The sequence below is a fragment of the Pieris napi genome, assembly GCF_905475465.1.
Source record: "Pieris napi chromosome W unlocalized genomic scaffold, ilPieNapi1.2 SUPER_W_unloc_1, whole genome shotgun sequence".
Lineage (NCBI taxonomy): Eukaryota > Metazoa > Arthropoda > Insecta > Lepidoptera > Pieridae > Pieris > Pieris napi.
In genome coordinates this window covers 1083679-1091041 of record NW_025920860.1, presented here as the reverse complement: position 1 = coordinate 1091041, position 7363 = coordinate 1083679, and the positions used below count along the sequence as shown (strand labels likewise).

The 7363-nt window shown below is 28.8% G+C and overlaps 1 long non-coding RNA gene across 1 annotated transcript; it reads right to left on the bottom strand.

The window, feature by feature from the left end:
• Nucleotides 1-1875: 1875 nt before the first annotated feature.
• LOC125062935 lies at nt 1876-5139 on the bottom strand. The gene is made up of 2 exons (XR_007119424.1): nt 4498-5139; nt 1876-3646 (listed from the first exon to the last, which is right to left on the bottom strand). It is a non-coding gene; the product is annotated as an uncharacterized LOC125062935 (long non-coding RNA).
• Between the last annotated feature and the right edge of the window lie 2224 nt (nt 5140-7363).

Genomic DNA, 7363 nt, shown 5'->3' with positions numbered 1-7363 from the left:
CACTGACCCTACGTAAAATGTATAAACACCAACTTGAACAAAGGAATTCCCTGTGCGCATGTGCTACAAGCTGTTTTATCCTTTAGTCCCCACTCTGACTCGACCTTCCCACTTCGGGCAGTTATTCGAGTCAATTCGTAACAATTCGTAAATAACCGAACGAGTCAAATGAGTAATTATTGCACATGCGCACTTGTAGCAAAAGAATATGTTTCATAAATTATTTAGAACATTATTAAATAAATAATAAAAGCTAACAGTCGGCCTTTCCTGACAATGTTTGCGTCTCGCAAAAAAAAGAAAAACAAAAACAATGCTTTGTAAATTACAACTCAAAACAGAAACAAAATTAATTCTATGTATCTTTTAACTTTCATTCTTGAATTACATCTCTTTAGTTAAATTGAACCTAAATTTAATTTATGTTTATTTATAATGGAATAAAAGATACAGGTATCACCTATTTCACGTCATTAAATATGTATCGGTAGAAATCCCTATTCATCGGCAAAGAAGACATGGGGTGTAGGCCGAGAGAAAAAGCCGGCGTAAAAAACTCTCGGTACTCTTTTAAAATATCAAGTCATCAATAATTAACAATAGTCTTATCATATCATATCTACTGTGACCTCTTTACATTCACAATAGTCTTACATATCTAAAATCTACTGTGACCTCTTCACATTCACAATAGTCTTATATATCCAATCTACTGTGACCTCTTTACATTCACAATAGTCGGACACATCCAAATCTACTGTGACCTCTTTACATTCACAATAGTCTTACATACATACATAACTAAATCTTTTGAGATCTTTTTATGTTCACAATATAGTTTACATGACTAAATCTTTTGAGATCTCTTTATATTTACAATATATTTTACATTAAAGTTCACATCACTAAATGCATTGTGGTCTCTTTAAATTCACCATAAAGTTTACATAACTGAATCTGTTTTGTGATCTCTTTTTATTCACAATAAAGTTTACATAAATAAATCGTTTTTATCTCTTTACATTTAAAATAAAGTTAACATAACTAAATGCATTGTGATCTTTTTAAATTCACAATAAAGTTTACATAAGTAAATCTGTTTTATCTCTTTGCATTTAAAATAAAATTTATATTACTAAATGTATTATGATCTCTTTATATTCACAATAAAGTTTACATAACTAAATGCATTGTGATCTCATTAAATTCACAATAAAGTTTACATAAGTAAATCTGTTTTATCTATTTACATTTAAAATAAAGTTTACGTAACTAAATGTATTGTGATCTCATTAAATTCACAATAAAGTTTACATAAGTAAATCAGTTTTATCTCTTTACATTTAAAATAAAGTATACATAACTAAATGCATTGTGATCTCATTAAATTCACAATAAAGTTTACATAAGTAAATCTGTTTTATCTCTTTACATTTAAAATAAAGTTTACGTAACTAAATGTATTGTGATCTCATTAAATTCACAATAAAGTTTACATAAGTAAATCTGTTTTATCTTAAAATAAAGTTTACGTAACTAAATGTATTGTGATCTTTTTATGCATTGTGATCTTTAAAATTCACAATAAAGTTAACATAACTAAATCTGTTTTATATCTTTATATTTAAAATAAAGTTAACATAACTAAATGCATTGTGATCTCTTAATATTCACAATAAAGTTTATATGACTAAATCTATTGTGATCTCTTTATATTTACAATAAAGTTTACATTACTATATATATTGTGATCTCTTAATATTCACAATAAAGTTTATATAACTATATCTATTGTGATCTCTTAATATTCACAATAAAGTTTATATAACTATATCTATTGTGATCTCTTAATATTCACAATATAGTTTACATAACTAAATCCTTTGAGATATCTTTATATTCACAATAAAGTCCTACATAACTGAAACTACTGTGATCTTTTAAGATCACAATAAAGTTTTACCAAACTAAGTCCATTATGATCTCTTTATATTCACAATAGTGAATTTATCATGTGAAATTGATATTCGTATATGTTTTAATTGTACTTTATAATTTATATATTTTTTTGTAAAACTTATGTTTACATTAATTGTCACACATTTAAGATGTAAGATTTTGTAAAATAATTAGTAGATTTAGTACTGTGTGTGATGTCGTAAGCTTATTAACTAAATAAATAAATAAATATTCTAGTCTATGTCAATTATACGAATAAATAGTGCGTAAGTACAAGGTACACATGTCAAAAGTGAAACTTCTTTGTAGATTAATTATTGAGTAATTAAGCTGACCAAATCCCATAATTTAATTTTCCCAGTCTTTCTATATTATTAAATGATACCAAGGCTAATTAAAAACCAGAGCTAAAATTAGTTAAATTAGTTCAATAATATAAGAAATTACTATCATAATTGCTAACTAATGTCCACATTTTGTAAAATAGCCAACTGGGTCTTAGCAAAAGGTCCAAACCAACAAAAAAAAAAAATGGTAATTTTTTCCCATAATAAAATAATAATGATATTGATATGTATTAAAAACACCATCGGTGTTCAAGTCTCAATCGCTCTCTCCCTCTTTTCTTTGACAAAAACGCTGCAGATTTTCGTGCAGACTTCAGAAAAAATACTTATCGAAAGCACAACAAATACTTGAACTATTACTACTACAACCCTACTTCTTTAGAGTATTATTTTTCATCAACATATTTCAACGCACTCAAAACTTACTTATTATATTAAGCCATCACTTTTATTAGGATACTATCACTTCTGGAGATGAATTAAATGTGAAATTACTTTATCAAATAATTTGACATTACTTTGTCAAATACAACCTCATTGGTAACCGATCAAGATGATACAATAATTTTCTTACATTATTAAATTTCATTACAACATTTAATCAATTCTGTTTTAAGATATTTTATCATCAGACATAATGAAAGTATTTCATATCCATTATTAAGACCAATAACAAAAATAAAATAAAAAAAAACTAACCAAGTATTGATTGGTTTGTAGACACATACATAATATGTTAAAAGGTCATATGTCATTTTGAATTTCTAAGCACATAGCCACAGTACACAAAAAGAACAACAGCCTTAGCAAGCAAGTTAAATTGTCGACATGACGTGACATCGAAGTTTCAGATTTGTTAATGAAATTGAGACTTATGTCTGTTTGATGCTGTATCAAAAAGCAACCCTTTGTAATATACCCAAAGTGAATTACCGCAAAAGAAATGTCATGAAAGACTAGGCTCTGCAGTATGTTAACATTCAGCAGAGTCTTACTCATTTGAAGTAAATCAAACTTCTTTATCAGCAATGCCAACTTTGAATGCTCCCATTTAATATGGTGCATGTAAAATTGACTACGGGAGGATTACTAATTCCTCCTTAAAACCTAAACTTGCGAATGCTTGCTTCTTATATATTTTAAATCTCTAAGCAGCAAAAAAAATATAATAATATTAATACCTCATAATATTCAGTCTTACTGTGTCGTTGTCCTATAGAGTCATCTTACCAGGTCATCTTTTTCATCTTTGCTACCCTTGCTCTCACTTAAAACCAGAAATACCATCAGCTTTCTAATAGTACCCTGATGCGAGGCCCTGTGTAATACAACACCCATGACTGAAATATTATCCAATTGATTATTATCGATTCGCGGTAGAGGGCTCGTTTGTTGTTCTCATGTTAAGATCTAGAAAAATCAAAGCAAAATCAATTCTATTTTAACGGGCAAAATGCACAGCCTAGGACAGTGCACAAATTACCAGTCCTTCAGTTCTGGTTTTTTTTTATTTTTCCGTTCCCAGTTTGATACTCTGTAAGGCCGTATTACGGGTAATATAATTGTCGCTTAGCTTTATCTTAATTCCTGTACAAGTTTTAAAACCAATCCCTAAAAATTATTTGAAGAATCCCTCAACAAATAAGTATCTATAGTTTCATTCCATTTCCTTATTAACGTTAATCATTAATATATTAACAAATTAACGACTATTCAACAGTAATAGCGCTTTTACTGTTATCATTCTTATTAAATTCATTTCACCATGTCAAAGCGCCAAATGGCGCCAATGTCGGCTGCCATTATCACAATATCGCATTAAGCAATCAACATCAAATTCATAACTATTAATACCTGCGGTATAAACGAAAGGTAGAGGTAAGAAAAAATAGACCGAAGCATTTTATTACTACTTCAATACCTATGAAACTGAAAAACAATCAATGTTAAACTCATCATTTGACACTCAAAACATTTTCGTTTCCTCTTGAGATTCTAGACATCAAATTTGTTCTGAATCTTTCTTTGAAGTAACGCTACATTTGTCCAATCGATTTTAAGAAATATCTTCTATGTTTGGACTAACGATCTACTAATTGTCTCGCCACGGACTTAAATTTGTAGCCTTTTCGTGAGATATACGTAAACTATCATTTAGACCGTACACCGATATTATTTTGCGTCACCTTACTTTGTAGTGGCAACGCCTGCGTAGCCACTCGATCTGCTGCAGCTTCGTGGTAAGTTTAACTTACGACTGCCCTATAGCCTGCACCTACTGCATTGGAAAGCAAGCTGCTTTAGTCTCACCAATGAAACAACCATAAGGTTCGACTTCTATATGCCTCGTCCCTAAAACGACTTCGTAACTCAGGACTAAAACCCTGGATTCTTATTGGGTCTAGTCATACTGGAAACAATCGTTACACAAAAGAAAAACATTGTACATTATTACTCCAGCCATCTTAATCTATAAGGATTGGCGTCGATTCTAAGTAACAAAGACACTCTATAAAATCAAATAATTTTTTTTTATTAATACATATATTTAAGATAGTTTAGAATATTATTCAACGTAGTAATAAAAAAAAAAATATTGTTTGTATTGATTATATATATAAAACATTTAAGCTTTAATTACCAATAAAATATACTTCAAACAATACGTTTCAATTGAATTTTCGTATAACAAAGTCATAATATGATATTAAACTAACCTTCTACGATAAATGGCGAAAATTATTGTAAAATTTATTACTTTTGTAAATACCTTAATATTAAACTAACTGAACTTCTAAAAATGAATAATTATTTTAAAGTATAAATTATATATGTAAAAACCTTATTATAATAACAGTCACTAAATAATTTCTAAAAATGGTATAAAATATATATAAAAAAAAAAAAAATTGAAATAATTAGTTCTGTAAAAATATTATAATATTAAACAGACTTGAAACTTCTAAAAATAATAAATTAATTAAATGTAACTTATTATAATATTCAACTTGCCAAATAATTTCAAAAATGGTAAAACATTTATAATAAAGTAGTCTGTAAAAATAAAACTTTATTAAAATATTCAACTCACCAAAGAACCTCTAAAAAAAATGGTAAAATTCTTATTATAAAAAATAAATTAGTTCTGTAAGAAACTTATTATAGTATTAAATCGGCTTGGAACTTCTAAAAATAATAAATTAATTAAATGTATCTTATTATAATATTCAAGTTGCCTAATAATTTCAAAAATGGTAAAACATTTATAATAAAGTAGTCTGTAAAAATAAAACTTTATTAAAATATTCAACTCACCAAAGAACCTCTAAAAAAAATGGTAAAATTAAAATAAATTAGTTCTGTAAGAAACTTATTATAATATTAAATCAGCTTGGAACATCTAAAAATAATAAATTCATTAAATGTATCTTATTTTAATATTCAAGTTGCCTAATAATTAAAAAAAAAATGGTAAAACATTTATAAGAAAGTAGTCTGTAAAAATAAAACTTTATTAAAATATTCAACTCACCAAATAACCTCTAAAAAAAAAAAAATTGTTAAAATATGAGACAAAATTAAACTAATTACTTGTGTAATCTGTCGTAAATCTTAATATATAAATTACGTGTCACGTTGTTTGTCCACTATCGACTCCTGACTACCGAACCGATATCAAATATTTTGCACACCGTGTGCAGTTTGATCTAACTTAAAAGATAGGATAGCTTACATTTCAATTTATATTATTTTATTGCAAAATATTTGTTTATTATTGAACAGTCACAATTCTAACAGATGGCGCTGTGTTGAAAGTACCAACGTTTCACATAAGCTACAATTCAACGGCATAACAACCAATAAAGCATGGTGGTCCCCATGACTAGTGTTCTCCTACCGTCTCCGTTGAATAGTTTACTACTATGTAATATAAGAAAAACCTTAGCCACAGCAACGCGCTTGGCCGGTCTGCTAGTATCTTATAATAATGATTCAATTTATTTCGACTAAACCGACGGTAAGTATTATAAAAATATGTAATGTAACAGCTTTAAAATAAATAACGTTATATGTTTTACAGGACAGGTTCGGTGGCCGTCGATGCATAACTCATAGCAAAATCCCGAGTACATACCTCGCCATAATGTCTCCCTACCAGAACATTTCTTAAACACGCACTAAACACTCACTATAAAATTCTAATTAGTGGACGTAACTACATATTATCAATTATAATTATCAAAAACTATATATACATCTAACGTAACTCGAGTAAATCTCAACAAAGACTAATAAAAACATATGAGGATCGGCCGAGTAAAAATATTTGGGATCACCCTCATCAAATATTATAAAATTATGTATTTCGAACACTCGTATAGGATTCATTTTCTTCCATTTATGTTAGGTAGGTATGAAGGACTTCAGCTGGGAAGTTTTGATTTTCATCGATATAAGACGACAAGACAGGGCCGACGGGTTATAGTTGGTAAAAAATTTAGATAACCTAAAACAGCACAGTCCCACACTTCCTACGCAATAGCACAGTCTTCCATTAGTAAAAATACAAAACTTCATAATCGTAAGCTAGGTTTCATAACAAATGTAACTAATTTACCTTCAAAGGTGTAATAAAAATAATAAAAAAAAAAGAGTACCTACATCTTTAGGTTACAAAATGTAGAAAGGAAAAAAAAAAATCGCATACCTCGTGGGCGTTAATCCTTTACACCAAGGATATGATATACCATATCAGTTTACCTCGATGGCATCCCGCTCTTCTGATTTGTTAGGGCTAGTTGATCTGGTTCTTAGGGTAGGAAATTAAACACTCCAATGATGACTTGATTTACTATATTTCACACACTGACCCTACGTAAAATGTATAAACACCAACTTGAACAAAGGAATTCCCTGTGCGCATGTGCTACAAGCTGTTTTATCCTTTAGTCCCCACTCTGACTCGACCTTCCCACTTCGGGCAGTTATTCGAGTCAATTCGTAACAATTCGTAAATAACCGAACGAGTCAAATGAGTAATTATTGCACATGCGCAC